The sequence below is a fragment of the Stenella coeruleoalba genome (assembly GCF_951394435.1).
Source record: "Stenella coeruleoalba genome assembly, chromosome: 10".
NCBI lineage: Eukaryota > Metazoa > Chordata > Mammalia > Artiodactyla > Delphinidae > Stenella > Stenella coeruleoalba.
Window position 1 is genome coordinate 76,928,795 of NC_137156.1, and position 16,558 is coordinate 76,945,352.

Sequence of the window (16,558 nt, forward strand, 5' to 3'; positions counted from 1 at the left end):
GGCTGCCAGGCGGGGACTGTCCAGGCCTCCCCATTTTCCCGTGGATGCTCTTGGAGGTGGTGGATGGCTGCCGTAGAATTCCTGATCTTTGTTTCCCTCTCTGACGTGGTTAAATTACTGAACCCACTTAACGGTACACACCGTAGGAGTGCCGCCTGGAAAGTGGGTGCACTCAGACTTGTTCCATTGCTGTAGGTGAATTACTTTTGCTTGTTTTTACTATAATTTATTCCTCAGGTATTGGGGACGGGATTGGTTGTGAATCAGCTCTCAAGCAGCCACCTTCATTGTGGCACCATTCACAAGGGAAATAACAACATGTCGCTGATAAGGCACAATAATACCATCCCCTTTCTTCCGTCCGTTTTTGTGAACTATCCGAATACATTTTTAATCCTTCTGTGTTACTCAGTGTTACTGGAAGCTACCACCCCTGGGAAAGCTCACCAGGGGCAGGGTCCTGTTCACTTCATCTTTCTAGTGCCAAGGACAGTGGAATAGGTAGGTAGTCAACAACTGTTTGTAAAATTAGTAGTAGTGAACTGTTCGGAGGATATGAATAATTATTTTTTAATCATTACAAAGTGAACTATGAAGTTTGAGAGGAGGGAGCGGAGGAGGTGGTCTAGTGATTTGGTTACACATTTCACTGTTTACATTTACTAATATGTATAATTAAACACTGTGTCCATAGAAAGAAAAAAGTGATAAATCGTGGTCAGTTGGAAAACACTGATTATAAGCACCGAAGAGTGAGAGTGCTCACGAAGTGATCATGAGTTAGCATTATAGCTGTTCCCCTCAAAGCTCTTCTGAGTATAAGCAGCAGAAACCTACTCAGAGTAGCTCACGTGAAAATGGGAGGTGGAGGCTCATTGTAATGCTACAGCAATCTCACAGAATCCAAGAGGAAACAAAGTTTACTTGAACTGTATGCAGATCAGAACATGGAGAACAGGGCAACCAAGATACCTCTACAGGGCTTTTCTCATTTCTGTATCTCAGAGTCAGCTCTTTCCCTTTCCTCTCGCTTGGCCTCCTTTGCCTAGTCACCTTAGGCACAGTCCAGCAGCAGTATCCTCAGACTGCAGATGATTTGCCTACTGTAGTGCCCATCTTCTAAGACAACCTCTCTGAGAGGGTATCTGAGCAGCCCAAATCATCTGACTTTTGGTGATGCCTTAGAAGTCATAGATAGGTGACCAGCCAATGGAGTGGCCACCTTTGGTTCAGATGTTCATCTCTAGTCCAACCTGAAGTGGCTGAGGGCAAAGAAGGAGGGGGATATATTACCTAGAAAGCTTTACAAGTAGATCAGACAATGAAACATACCTAGTAGTAGTTTTGTACTTCTAGAAGTCTATGAATTCCTCAGTTTTAGAGGTGTTGTTTTATTCTTTTTGTACACTTGGCTGTTACATAGTAAATATTCAGCAATTACCTAATGGATGATTGAATGATGTATGGATGAGAGTGAATGCCCATTCAACTCTATGAGATACCATGTCACACACAAGAATATCTATAATCAAAGAGACACACAATAACACGGGTTGACAAGGATGTCGACAAACTGGATCCCTCATACATTGCTGGTGAGAAGATAAAATGATGCAGCCTCTATGGAAAACAGTTTAGAACTTTCTTAAAATATTAAATATAATTTACCATATGACACAGCATAGTCATTCCTAGGTATCTAACCAAGAGAACTGAAATCATATGTCCACATAATGGCTTGCACATAAATGTTCATAATAGCCAAGAAGTGGAAACAACCAGTGAGTGGATAAACAAAACGGGGCATATTCATACAATGGAGTACTATAAAATGAACTACAGATTGTTAAATGTTACAATGTGGGTGAACCCAAAAAATATTATGGTGAGTAAAAAAAGCCAAACACAGAAAACCACATATTGTATGAGTGTATTTATGTGAAGTGTTCAGAAAAGGCAAATCTGTAGAAACAAAGTAGATTAATGGTTGCCTGAAGGTGGGGATGGAAACGAGGAGTGACTGCAAATAGGAGTTTCTCTGGAGAGTGAAAAAATACTCAAAAATTAGATTGTTGTTATCACACAACTGTAAATTTGCTAAAAATCATTAAATCATACACTTAAAATCAGCGAATATTATGGTTTGCAGATTATACCTCAATAAAGCTTTTTTATTTTGTTTTTAATCTGTGAGACAAAAAATGGCCATATAGGGCTTCCGTGGTGGCGCAGTGGTTGAGAGTCCGCCTGCCGATACAGGGGACACGGGTTCGTGCCCCAGTCCGGGAAGATCCGACATGCCGCGGAGCGGCTGGGCCCGTGAGCCACGGCCACTGAGCCTGCGCGTCCAGAGCTTGTGCTCCGCATGGGAGAGGCCACAGCAGTGAGAGGCCCGCATACCGCAAAAAAAAAAAAAAAAAAAAAAAAAAAAAGGCCATATAGGTTCTCTTGCAGAACCAAAACACTTTGGCTGATCCTTAGTATTATTTTTCTCTGTTTTCTGAACGGACTTGCACCCAATCCACTGTTGGTTTCACATCCTCCTTACAATATAGCTTGTGCAGAAACAATCCTAGCGGAATCAGAGTGGGCAAACGATTCATTTGGGGCTATAAAGCGTACCGGAATTGTGTTGCGATAACATCACCAGCTAAAGCTAAGATGGTAGCTTCTTCTATGGTAACTTGACTGTGGTAGCTTCTTCTTCATCTTCATGGCCCAGATGACCAGTAAAATCATTCCCTGCAATATAGACAATTTACTCATCTGGGGAGGTATTATACACACACTGTTATTATATGGGCCATTTTCTTGCTCCAGAAAATAGAACCAGCTGGTCATTTCAAATATCCATAGAAACTATAATGTAATTGCCCAATACAGAATGCCACATCACTGTATGGAGAACGTCTGTTACATTCTTCACCAATATATATTGTGATGTTTCTATAATCTCTTTAACATAAGTAATCTTTCCACGTAGAAGGGGTTAAGGCTGGAGATGACATAAAGATATAGGAATAGTCAAAATATTTCTCAGCCATCAGTATCCTCCTCTGTCCTGAGTGGTAAAGGGAGGATGATGTTGAGTAAATAATGATTTTAAAAATAATATCATAGCTAGATATTTTTATAGATACTTTTATAATTCAATTTTTAAATTACTCTTACACATTCAATTGACCATGACTCTAACCTTGCCATTCACACAGTGCTTGAATACATGATTTGAAAGTAAGGAATCACTCAAGTGGTCTACCCCTTCTACCCTTTACCAAGGAGACTTGTGCTGTAAAAAAAAATTTTTTTAAGTTTTTGCCCAATTTCATGAATGAACCATAAATTATGCCGGGTATGATTTAAAGAAAATTGACTCTTTTTCTGGTGGGGGGAGCATGCCACGTGGCTTGCGAAATCTTAGTTCCCTGACCAGGGATTGAACCTGGACCATGGCACTGAAAGCACCAAGTCCTAACCACTGAACCACCAGAGAATTCCCTAAAACAGACTTCTTTGAAAAAATACACTGTGAATTCCCTAAACAAGGCGATTCGTTGGTTGAAAACAAATCTAACGCATATATAAGTATGCATTGAATATGTATGTAAATGTTTGTGTGTTCTTTACACAACTGCTCCAGATGGTATGATATGGGTACCTCTAAGATTTTTTTCTCTGATGATCACATTGAGCCAGTAAATGTTTGATTAGTCCCTGTGTTGAACCCTTAGCCCCATAAAGGGCAGTCACAGATAGAAAGGATAGTGATGGGAACTGCTAGTTAAGGAGATTTTTTTTTAAATATTTATTTATTTATTTGGTTGCACCAGGTCTTAGTTGCAGCAGGCAGGCTCCTTAGTTACGGGTCGCCAGCTCCTTAGTTGCAGCATGCACGTGGGATCTAGTTCCCTGACCATGGATTGAACCCAGGCCCCCTGCATTGGGAGCTTGGAGTCTTATCCACTGTGACACCGGGGAAGTCCCTAAGGAGTTTTTTTTTTAAGCATTAGAGCAGAGCCTTGAGTCAAGTAGAACAGAAAAGAATTAGCACCAAAAGAGAGTGAAAATCCAAAAGTACTGGTTTTAATCTCTAGAAATGCACAGGAAAAAAAAATCCAAAAACAACAGTAAAGAATAAACAAGAGTTAAGGATTCTTAAATGCAAAGACAAATACAAAATGTTTCCTAATTAACCAGAGCACCTTGTAGATATTGAGTATAACTTAGGAAAATAATGAACTTGTGTGTCATAAATCAAGCAGAACGTATTCCTTAGGTGTGATGGATGGAAAACAAGGGAATGAAATTATTAAAAGTTCATTGCAAAAACGAAAGGATTTCGATGGTAAACTGATTATACTTCCTGTTTATCACATGATCTTCTTAAATGGAATAGATCTCGAAACACATTTTTCAAAATCAAAGTACTGATCTTCCTGCATTAATAGAAAAAAAAAAAATAGAAAAAAAAAAAAAAATAGAATAGAAAAAAAAAAAAAAATAGAAAAAAAAAATAGAAAAAAAAAAAAAAAAAAAAAAAAGGCCAAAAACATTACATGACTCAATGTCTTAGGGACATAATGGGATTAGAAATAAGTCTGAAGTTGAGGTGTCTGTCTTTAAGGGTTTATATGCAAGGTATTTATCTTTATCTTGGTGTATTTAAAAGATACAAGAGTTTGGGCTTCCCTGGTGTCTCAGAGGTTGGGAATCCGCCTACCAATGCAGGGGACATGGGTTCGAGCCCTGGTCCGGGAGGATCCCACATGCCGCGGAGCAAATAAGCCCGTGCGCCACAGCTACTGAGCCTGCGTTCTGGAGCCTGCGAGCCACAACTACTGAAGCCCGTGTGCCACAACTACTGAAGCCCGTATGCCTAGAGCCCGTGCTCCGCAACAAGAGAAGCCACCGGACTGAGAAGCCCACGCACCAGAACGAGGAGTGGCCCCCGCTCGCCGCAACTAGAGAAAGCCTGTGCACAGCAATGAAGACCCAATGCAGCCAAAAAAAAAAAAAAAAGGTACAAGAGTTTAAAATGGACGAGTTGGAAATAAGGAAAACTGAAACAGCTTTTAAATCGTATGGGAATGGAGGAATAAGTATTCAAGAGTGTGTATACTGTAAAATGGCACTAATTTGGATTAATGAGTATAAATAAGCCTGGTCTAAATTAGTAAAATATGAACAGGAAAATATTTGAAAAGAAAATGTTCTTTTTCTGGTGCATGCCCTTGAAATGAAAAAATGGCTAACAGAGTACTGGGCCTGATGCTAGGGCTAGTTTAATTGGTAAATGAGACTTGTTTGTAAATGTGCATTAATTGCTTCTTTTCACCTGTATTAGTCAACAGGTATCTACTGAGCTCCTTACTCCATGCCCACAAAATGCCAGGCAGGACACCAATGACACACAAGAGGACTTCATAAATCTGGCTTTCTTAGGGGTCAGTTAATTTACTGAGCAGCCCACCCAATTAGAGGGTCCAATATTTATAAAATGGTCACAGACCCTCCAATATTATAAAAGAAGATATTTCATAAACAGTCATAATCTTGGGCATTTGTTGATGGCCTGTACTATCATTCAGTCGTGCTTTCAGGAACTGTCAAGGAGCAGATATTTTCAGTCACTCTCGTTGTCTTCAATTGCTGTCGTATGCCTTTAGGAACAACCCTGCTCCCTTCTAATTTACTGCTTATCCTCTCCATTGTAATGGAAAACTGCATAGCTTCCCATTTTATTTTCGTTTTAATCATTTTCATTACTTTAATCAAATCATGACTGTTATTTCATTTTAATTTATTTTTATTTTCATCATTTTCAAAGTAATAACTATAATAATAACAACAGACGTTCCTATATGCCAGCCTCTGTGATAACCTGCTCTGGTGGACATCTGACTTTCGTCTACTGGCATCCATTTCCTTTTCTTTGGAAAATAGCGTCTAGATTTCACTTTGCTTATGGTCCATTTGATTTAGGTGAGTGGACTTGTGATACAGGTTGGACTTCTCAAAATATTCCATCTCCCTGATTATGGTCATTGGTCAGGGATGAGCCAGATTGATCCAAGAGAATTGGTACCTGTTTTGATGGAAATTTTGGGAGGGAGATGGTCTCTTTCTCCTATGATGACTAGCTATAAAGCTAATAATGAAAACTTGGAGAGGTCTCTTGAAAATGAAGAAAGCAAAAGCTAGATATGGAAAAAGAGCCTGAATCTTGACAACCTTAAATCCCTTGGATTCAGCTATACCTGAAATCCACTCCTAAAGTTTTCAGTTATATGAGCCATTATAACCTCTTCTGTGCTTATGACATTTTGGGTTCTGTTTCTGACCCTTGCAACTAGAAATATCTGCTTAATAGACATTCTCTATTTCATTTTCTCTCTCATTGTCAGGGGAAGATATTGTACTTCTCTACATTTTAGGTATCAGAAATCTGAGGATCACAGAGATTAAGAACTTTGCCCAGTGACCCAGCCATTAAGTGATAGAGTCAGTACTCAAATCCATGTCCACCTAACAGCAGTGTCCGTGCTCTTAACCCCTGCAGTCATCTGCCTTCATGCTTCATTTCTCTGTCTCTCCAGCATTTAACACAGGTTCTGACACATGCTCAGTGTTTCGTCAATGTTTTATGAGCTAGTTGGCACTAGAGGAGAGAGGAACAGGCTTTCCTGACTAATGGACAAAGGCATATAACAAAATAGCATGGAAGAAGATAAACTGGAGAGTGGGAGATTTAAAGGGGTGGGGGAGTAATAAGACAAATTTCACTAGAGCAAAGGGTTTTGGAGAATTTCTGGAAACTGGCCCAGTTAAATCCTTAAAAAAAGTTGCTTCTCAAAAGTGGGTTAAACATTTACCCAAGCTATCTTATTTATTTGATTCACTTACTTTATAACCCCATATTTCATAGATAGTACAAAGGTAAACTTCAGAATGGTTAAATTTGCCCGAATTCCTAACAAGTAAAGGCAAATCAACGTATTCTTCTCCATATTTAAGACAAGCTTTTTCCACTTTGTTACTATATCATGATATAGCTTTTTTTTTTTAAACTCACACTAGTTAATGATCCCGAAAGGACCTACTTTTTACTCATGTTCCAAGGGCTGTGATGCTTATCTGAGGACAGATCTCTCACAGAGTTGAAAGGGAACTCTGCCCTCAGATATGCTCTATGGAATTGTGTAGCAAGATAAGAAACAACCTCTTAAATGGACATGTAGACACGTCTATCCTAATTAAATGATGCCCCATGTAGTCTCTGGCTTAATCATACCACAAAGTGCTCCCCAAATATCACTTGCCCCAACATCGGTACAGACATATCAGGACCAGCACCACAGTGCAAGGGAAAACGTGCAGTATGAAAATGGCTGCTAAATTATATCCGTGTTGTGGATCTCTGCCAAGGATGGCTGACAAGCCTCACCTGTCTGGTTCACTCATCCTTTGCAGATCTGAGTCCATTAGGCAGATGATGGGGGAGTGAGGCTAAAGCAAACTGAAGATATTAAGGCTCCATACGTCCATAAAAATGGATGATTGCACAGATATTCCATCCCAAGTGATAGCCTGGAAGGCAAAGAACTCATTGAGAAACTCCATAAATTGTCCTTATTATTTAGCATATGTAAAATATGTGAAATCCTACCAGTACTTTCAACTCCCTGAACGCTTGCTGTAGTCCAAGCACTTTGCTAAGCATCCTGCATTCCTTATTGCATCCTCATAACCACCCATGGGGTTGTTGCTGTTCTTATGTGGATTCCAGAGCTAGGGAGGGTGAGGCTCAGTGAACCTGCCCAAGGTCACACAATTCATAAGTGATGAGGCTGGAGTTCAATTTTATGGCTGGCTGGCTGTCTCTGGAATGAGGATACTTATTCGCCGTATTATACAGCCCCTGTGAGAGATTACACAGAACATTAAAGATGTCCTCTGGAATGCAATTTGTTCAACTGCATTCCTTTTAATTTTTTTATTGTGGTAAAATATACATAACACAAAATTTACCATTATTACCATCTTTAAGTGTACAGTTCAGTGGCATTAAGCACATTCACATTGTTGTGCAACCGTCACTACTGTCCATCTCCAGAACTTTTTCATCCTCCCATACTGAAGCTCACTACCCATTTAGGAATAACTCCTCACTCCTCCTCCTTCTAGGTCCTGATACCCACAATTATATTTTCTGTCTCTATGAATTTGATTATCCTTTGTACCTCATACACGGAAACATCAAATATTTGTCCTTTTGTGTCTGGCTTATTTATTTAACATAACGTCTTCAAGGTTCATTCATTTTGTAGCACTTATCAGAATTTCATTCCTTTTACGGAATGAAATTCCTTTCATTCCTTTTACGGAATGAAATTCCTTTCATTCCTTTTAAGGCTGAATAATATTTGATTATATGTATATATTAATGCTGCCTTTTAGGGGGTTTCTTGGTTTTTTAAATTTTATTTATTTATTTATTTTTGGCTGCGTTGGGTCTTCATTGTTGTGCGCGGGCTTTCTCTAGTTGCGGCGAGCGGGGGCTACTCTTTTGTTGTGGTGCGCAGGCTTCTCACGTGGTGGCTTCTCTTGTTGTGGAGCACGGGTTCTAGGTGCACAGGCTTCAGTAGTTGTGGCTCGGGAGCTCAGTAGTTGGCTCATGGGCTCTAGAGCGCAGGCTCAGTAGTTGTGGCACACGGGCTTAGTTGCTCTGCAGCATGTGGGATCTTCCTGGACTGGGGCTTGAACCCGTGTCGCCTGCATTGGCAGGTGGATTCTTAACCACTGTGCCACCAGGGAAGCCCCTGCCTTTTGTTAATCTATTCATCCATCAAAGGACATTTAGATTGTTTCTACCTTTTGGCTATTTTGAATAATGCAGCTATAAACATCCGTGTGCAAATATTTGTCTGAATACCTGCTTTCAGTTCTCTTGGTTATACACACAAAAGTTAAATTGCTGGATCATATGGTAATTCTATGTTTAATTTTTTGAGGAACCACCATAATGTTTGCTTCCATTTTCTCCACATCCTCATCAACACTTGTTATTTTCTGTTTGTTTGGGTTGTTTTTTTTTTTTTGGTTGTTTTCTTTTCTTCTTTTTAGATAATAAGCATCCTAATGAGTGTGAACTGGTATCTCATTGTGGTTTTGATTTGCATTATGCTAATTGTTAGTGATATTGAGCCCCTTTTCATGTGCTAATTCACCATCTATATATCTTCTTTGGAGAAATGTCTATTCGAGTCTTTTGTCCATTTTTGAATTGGATTGTTTGTTTTGTTCTTGTTGTTATTGAGTTATAGGAGCTCTTTATATATTCTGGATATTAATCTTTTATTAAATATATAATTTGTAAATATTTTCTCCCATTCTGTGACGTCGACAAAAATTCAATTAACAATCAAGTTAAAAAGAAAAACAGAGAATTTTATTCAAGCCAAACTGATGATTATAACCCAGGAGACAGACTCCCATAAGCTCTGAGAACTGTTCCACTGGTCAGGAGTTAGAGATGCAGGTTTTTTGTTTGTTTGTTTGTTTGTTTTTTTGCGGTACACGGGCCTCTCACTGTCGTGGCCTCTCCCGTTGCGGAGCACAGGCTCTGGCCGCGCAGGCTCAGCGGCCATGGCTCACGGGCCCAGCCGCTCTGCGGCATGTGGGATCCTCCCAGACCGGGGCACGAACCCGCGTCCCCTGCATCGGCAGGTGGACTCTCAACCACTGCGCCACCAGGGAAGCCCGTAAGTATGGTTTTTACATTTGTATATGGTTGTGGAAAAATCAAGGGAATAATATTTCATGACACATGAAAATTGTATGAAACTCATATAGAGTCTCCATAAATAAAGTTTTATTGGGAAACAGCCACACTCACTCATTTACATCTTGTCTGTGGCTTCTTTTGTGCTTCAAGAGCACAGCTGAGTGGTTGTGACCAAGACCATCACACACATTTTCTGCAAAGCAGAAAATATTTACTCTCTGGCTATTTACAGAAAAAGTGCACTGATTCCTGCTCTAGGGTAAGGCCAGGTCCAGCCCTCAACTGTTATGTGAGCCCCCCGAATTTAAGCTAATGGGAGTTAAATCTCTATCACTTACAGCAAAGTATTTCCCAAAAAATATCCTCTTGATTTTAAAGATGAGAAACATGAAGGTTAGAGGGACTAAGTGACTGACTTGGTCATATAGTTGGTGACAGAATTGAACCTGTATCCTCTCAGCCCACTGCTGTATAGGCTGGCTCCATGGGTGTACAACATGCATAGTTGCCCAGGGCCCTCCCTCTCCTCACTTAGACAGCTCTGCACTTGGATTAATGTTCTGTTATCATAATCTTGAGGTTCTTAATATATTTCAAATGAGGCGTCCAGCATTTCATTTTGTACTGGGCCCCACAGATCATGTCATGATGCTACCCACCCAGCTTTCCCAGCCCTACAAACCTTACTGTTTTCTAATCCCATTCTACGTCCACATTAAAATTTTCAGTCACCTGCGCACATTAATATTTGAGAAAGTGATATACACGTGTAACTGCCTCCATGTTTTAATGCTGACATAATTTATATATAGTTGAAAACACACATTTTCCTACCTTTATAACAAAACTGCATTTCTCCAGGGTTCAAGTAAAATAGCTATACTTTTATTTTTCATGTGATTTAATCATTCTGATCACTGTCACTGCTTTGTATTTATTTTTATATTTCACTTGTACTGTGGGAGTGGTATGGCCCAAGGAATGGATTCAGCAATTCTGCAAGTTCATAAATTATAAACAGGATTTCAAAAATGGTGCCTGTTATTGAAGCATCTGCCTGTGATGATAATTAAAAGGAAAACATTTATAAAGTGCTTAGATATTTCCTAACAGAGCAATGTATGCATCAAAAACTTTATAGCACGGGGCAAACCTCAAGGTTTAGTTGCCTAGTCAAACCTAAATCTCTGTCCAAAACAATTGGGCCCACAAAAAAAAAAAAAAAAAAAGATCCTAAGAAATGCAAGAGAAAGAAAAAGTTAAATTACAAGGTACCATAGTGTTCTCCATTTTTTTGAACATTAACCTGTTCAGGCTATGTGGGGTTTTTATGTTTCTCTCTCTCTCTCTCTCTCTCTTTCTTTCTTTTTGTATCATTGTGCTTTCATTGTCATTTGTTTCTGGGTATTTTTTGATTTCCTCTTTGATTTCTTCAGTGATCTCTTAGTTATTAAGTAGTGTATTGTTTAGCCTCCATGTGTTTGTATTTTTTACAGATTTTTTCCTGTAATTGATATCCAGTCTCATAGCGTTGTTATCAGAAAAGATACTTGATACGATTTCAATTTTCTTAAATTTACCAAGGCTTGATTTGTGACCCAAGATACGATCTATCCTGGAGAATGTTCCATGAGCACTTGAAAAGAAAGTGTATTCTGTTGTTTTTGGATGGAATGTCCTATAAATATCAATTAAGTCCATCTTTTTTATTGTGTCATTTAAAGCTTGTGTTTCCTTATTTATTTTCATTTTGGTTGGTCTGTTCATTGGTGAAAGTGGGGTGCTAAAGTCCCCTACTATGATTGTGTTACTGTCGATTCCCCCTTTTATGGCTGTTAGCATTTGCCTTCTGTATTGAGGTGCTCCTATGTTCGGTGCGTAAATATTTACCACTGCTATATCTTCTTGGATTGATCCCTTGATCATTATGTAGTGTCCTTCTTTGTCTCTTGTAATAGTCTTTATTTTAAAGTCTCTTTTGTCTGATATGAGAATTGCTACTCCAGCTTTCTTTTGATTTCCATTTGCATGGAATATCTTTTTCCATCCCACCACTTTCAGTCTGTATGTGTCCCTAGGTCTGAAATGGGTCTCTTGTAGACAGCATATATATGGATCTTGTTTTTGTATCCATTCAGCCAGTCTATGTCTTTTGGTTGGAGCATTTAATCCATTTACATTTAAGGTAATTATCAATAGGTATGTTCCTATTACCATTTTCTTAATTGTTTTGGCCTTGTTATTGTAGGTCTTTTCCTCCTCTGTGTTTTCTGCCTAGAGAAGTTCCTTTAGCATTTGTTGTAAAGCTGGTTTTGTGGTGCTGAATTCTCTTAGCTTTTACTTGTCTGTAAAGGTTTTAATTTCTCTGTTGAATCTGAACAAGATCCTTGCTGGGCAAAGTAATCTTGGTTGTAGGTTTTTCCCTTTCATCACTTTAAATATGTCCTGCCACTCCCTTCTGGCTTGCAGAGTTTCTGCTGAAAGATCAGCTGGTACCCTTAAGGGGATTCCCTTGTATGTTATTTGTTGTTTTTCTCTTTCTGCTTTTAATATTTTTTCTTTGTACTTAATTTTTGATAGTTTGATTAATAGTTTCTTGGCATGTTTCTCCTTGGATTTATCCTGTATGGGACTCTCTGAGCTTCCTGTACTTGATTTACTATTTCCTTTCCCATATTAAGGAAGTTTTCATCTATAATCTCTTCAAATATTTTCTCAGTCCCTTTCTTTTTCTCTTCTTCTTCTGGGACCCCTATAATTCAGATGTTGGTGTGTTTAATGTTTTGCCAAAGGTCTCTGAGGCTGTTCTCAATTCTTTTCATTCTTTTTTCTTTATTCTGTTCTGCAGTAGTTATTTGCACTATTTTATCTTCCGGTCACTTATCCGTTCTTCTGCCTCAGTTATTCTGCTATTGATTCCTTCTAGAGAATTTTTTATTTCATTTATTGTGTTGTTCATCATTGTTTGTTTGCTCTTTAGTTCTTCTAAATGTCTTCTGTTAAATGTTTCTTGTATTTTCTCCATTCTATTTCCAAGATTTTGGATCATCTTTTCTGTCATTACTCTGAATTCTTTTTCAGGTAGACTGCCTATTTCCTCTCCATTTGTTTGGTCTGGTGGGTTTTTACCTTGCTCCTTCATCTGCTGTGTGTTTCTTTGTCTTCTCATTTTGCTTAACTTACTGTGTTTGGGTTCTCCTTTTCTCAGGCCGTAGGTTCATAGTTCCTGTTGTTTTTGGTGTCTGCTCCCAGTGGCTAAGGTTGGATCAGTGGGTTGTGTAGGCTTCCTGGTGGAGGGGACTGGTGCCTGTGTTCTGGTGGATGAGGCTGGATCTTGTCTTTCTCGTGGGCAGGACTGTGTACAGTAGTGTGTTTGGGGTGTCTGTGAACTTAGTATGATTTTTAGGGAGCCTCTCTGCTAATGGGTGGGGTGGTGTTCCTGTCTTGCTAATTGGTTGGCATAGGGTGTCCAGCACTGTAGCTTTCTGGTCGTTGAGTGGAGCTGGGTCTTAGTGTTGAGATGGAGATGTCTGGGAGACCTTTTGCCATTTGATATTACGTGGAGCCAGGAGGTCTCTGGTGGACCAATGTCCTGAACTCAGCTCTCCCACCTCAGAGGCACAGGCCTGACACCCAGCCAGAGCATCAAGACCCTGTCAACCACACGGTGTATAGCACACAGAACTTGACTCAACACACTGTAAATACCAGAAAGAATCTGGGGAAAGCAGCACCCTCAACAGCTGGTTTTCCACCCATTGTTTTACTACCCAAAATAGACATGGCTAACATTAATTTTTGTCATTGCTAATGTCTAGAATATGTCTTTTCTAATCAACTTTCTATGTACACATAAAACTTTAGAAAATGAAATCTCACTGTATACACTGTTAGGAATTTGCTTGTGAGCATTTCCCCATGTCTTCATTATTCTTCTTCAGTGCCATTTTAATAACTACATTGTAGATGATTGTGATGGTTAATTTTATGTGTCAGCTTCTCTGGGCTAAGGGGATGCCCGGAGAGCTGGCAAAACATTATTTCTGGGTCTGTCTGTGAGAGTGCTTCTGAAAGAGATTAGCATTTGAATCAATAGACTGAGTGAAGAAGATCTGGGTTCACCAGTATGGGCAGGCACCATCCAATATGTTGAGGGCCCTAATATTAGAACAAAAAGGTGGAGGAAGGGCAATTTCTCTCTCTCTCTCTCTCTTCTTAAGCTGAGTCATCCATCGTCTCTTGCCCTCAGACATCAGAGTTCCTGGATCTAGGGCCTTTGGCCTTGGATTGGGAGTTACACCATCAGCTCCCCTGGTTCTCAGAGTTTCTGCTTCAGACTGAATTATACTACCAGCTTTCCTGATTGTGCAGCTTGAGATAACATATCATGGGACTTCTCAGCCTCCATAATCTTTGAGCCAAATCTGATAATAAACTTCCTCTTATATATCTATATATATACTCTCAGTTCTGTTTCTTTAGAGAATCCTAATTCAGTCACTTATTTAACAAATCCCATATTGTTGGACATTGGATTGTTTCCAATTTTCAGCCTTTTTTTTTTTTTTTTTTTTTTTGCGGTACGCGGGCCTCTGACTGTTGTGGCCTCTCCCGTTGCAGAGCAACAGGCTCCGGACGCGCAGGCTCAGCGGCCATGGCTTATGGGCACAGCCGCTCTGCGGCATGTGGGATCTTCCCAGACCGGGGCACGAACCCGTGTCCCCTGCATCGGCAGGCGGACTCTCAACCACTGCGCCACCAGGGAAGCCCCAATTTTCAGCCATTTGAAACAGTACTGCAATGAACATCCTTATAGCTGTATCGATAACTACATCTGTGTTTCTTTTTTTCATTTCATACTAATGGCTAGAAGAAACGATCCTTAATGTCTATAATCAAACAACTTTTATTTCTGTAACACGATTGACAAGGGAGCTTGGATGGAAGTGTATATATAATATTAAACAGTTGCATAACACGGTGCCTACATATATAGCATTTGCTCTACAAATGATGGTTATTAAGAGCTCCAAGAAAGCATAACCTTCCTGACATCAAATTCAAAGGGCAGTTTTCCTTAGCTGCCATATAAACTTTGACATAGCCTTTTTAAAGTGATTTAAATGTTTGTGTTATTACCATTCCTCAGAAAATGCGTTCCATTAGTTTAGTATTTATATGAAAAAAAATATTTCCTTTTGTCCCACCTATATTTCAGGGTCCTCCTCTTCCTAATATTTCAGGATTAGATGAATCTATTTTTAACTCAAAGTACACATAAAACTTGCAACTTATAGGAGCATATTGTATGCAAAACAGAGTTCACTATTTCTTTTTAAATAGATTGTGATACTTTTAGAAAATATCACAATCACATCAATAGAAATTAATAAATGAGACTGAGGATTTTCACTTTTTATATTAAATATTTCTAAAATATTTTATTATAACTGGCAATTTTAATTAGATTAAATACTACTAGTAAGTGGGCAAAATTTCTTCCATACTTGGTTCAATATCCTACAAGAGACTTGTGTCTTTTAGACTTTCAAGTAACCAAGTTTTCAACGTGGTAAATCCTCATTTAGATGTCAGCAGAGAATTTCTATACATCGCAGGTTTTTGATGAGTGTCTAAAATAATCATCACGTTAGGCACATTAAGGACTAGTTTGCTAAGGATTACAGCTTAGTGCTCAGCTTAGGGCCTGGTATATAGGTAACGATTAAAATTTTATTAATAAATAAATGAATGAGTCAATGTCACCAGGTATTGCCTTTGACCATAGCAAAATAATTATGGTCAAAATTAACATCCAGAAAAACTTTTATTCCTTCTCTTTATGTATAATCACCATTGATTCATAACTTCTCTTGGTTCCCTCATCTGTAAAATGGGAATAGCAATAGTGCTTTGTATAATTGTGAGGATTCAGTAGTGTAGCACATGTAAAGCACCTTGCATCAAGCTTGGTATTTAATAAGCCCTCAACAAATATAAGCTGTATTATGTTAACAGTAGCACTATCATCACCATCATCATCATTATCATTCTGGAATGCAAATGCCATCTATCCTGCTCTCTTTTTAAACAGGCATGAGCCTTATTTTCTCTTTGAGAAGAAGGTTATTCTACTATAGTGGAGTTTCCAATACCTTCCCCACCTCAGGGTATGATGTGGAAGAGAGTCAGAATGTGAGAGTTGGAGGAGAAAGGGAGCCCATTAACTTGGGAAAAGCAACAACTTCCAGAAACCTTGGTCTAGTGTATGAGAAAAAAGGACTTAGTAATTATAACTGTTATGAAACTTTGTGTTTTATAAAGCTACAGGCTAGAAGTGTACAATAAAACAATTCTGAAATATCAAAAGACCACTTTGGGTGGCCTGCCAGTGGATTATAGACATGACTTTTATATCGAGAGAGACTATCTGGCATTGAATCAGAGGAATTATATGGTTTGAGCAACAGGATATCAGTAGCTAGTTTGGGCTTAAATTAAAAAAAAATCAAAAGTGGCAAATCAGTGTAGCAGAACCTAAGAGATTCGTTATGTACAGTGTAAAGGAAGAGAGAGTTCTATAAACATCCAACTCTGGAAGAAAATGCTGGAGATTTTTCATTAAACCATTTCTTTTAGCACACAAACTTTTCAAGGACTTAATTGATTTTTAGGGAGACATTTAACATTGCAATCTGTAGGGGAGTGTTCCTCCAGTTAATTTAAGAGCAAATTTATCATAAAAGCTCATTTTTCTAATTATTGAGGAGCGAG

At 39.0% G+C, this 16,558-nt stretch overlaps 1 protein-coding gene across 5 annotated transcripts in view; it reads left to right on the forward strand.

Annotated features, from left to right (window-relative positions):
• The window catches only part of PTPRG (protein tyrosine phosphatase receptor type G), a 907,646-nt gene that overhangs the window by 85,083 nt on the left and 806,005 nt on the right, over nucleotides 1-16,558 (forward strand). The window lies entirely within an intron of this gene.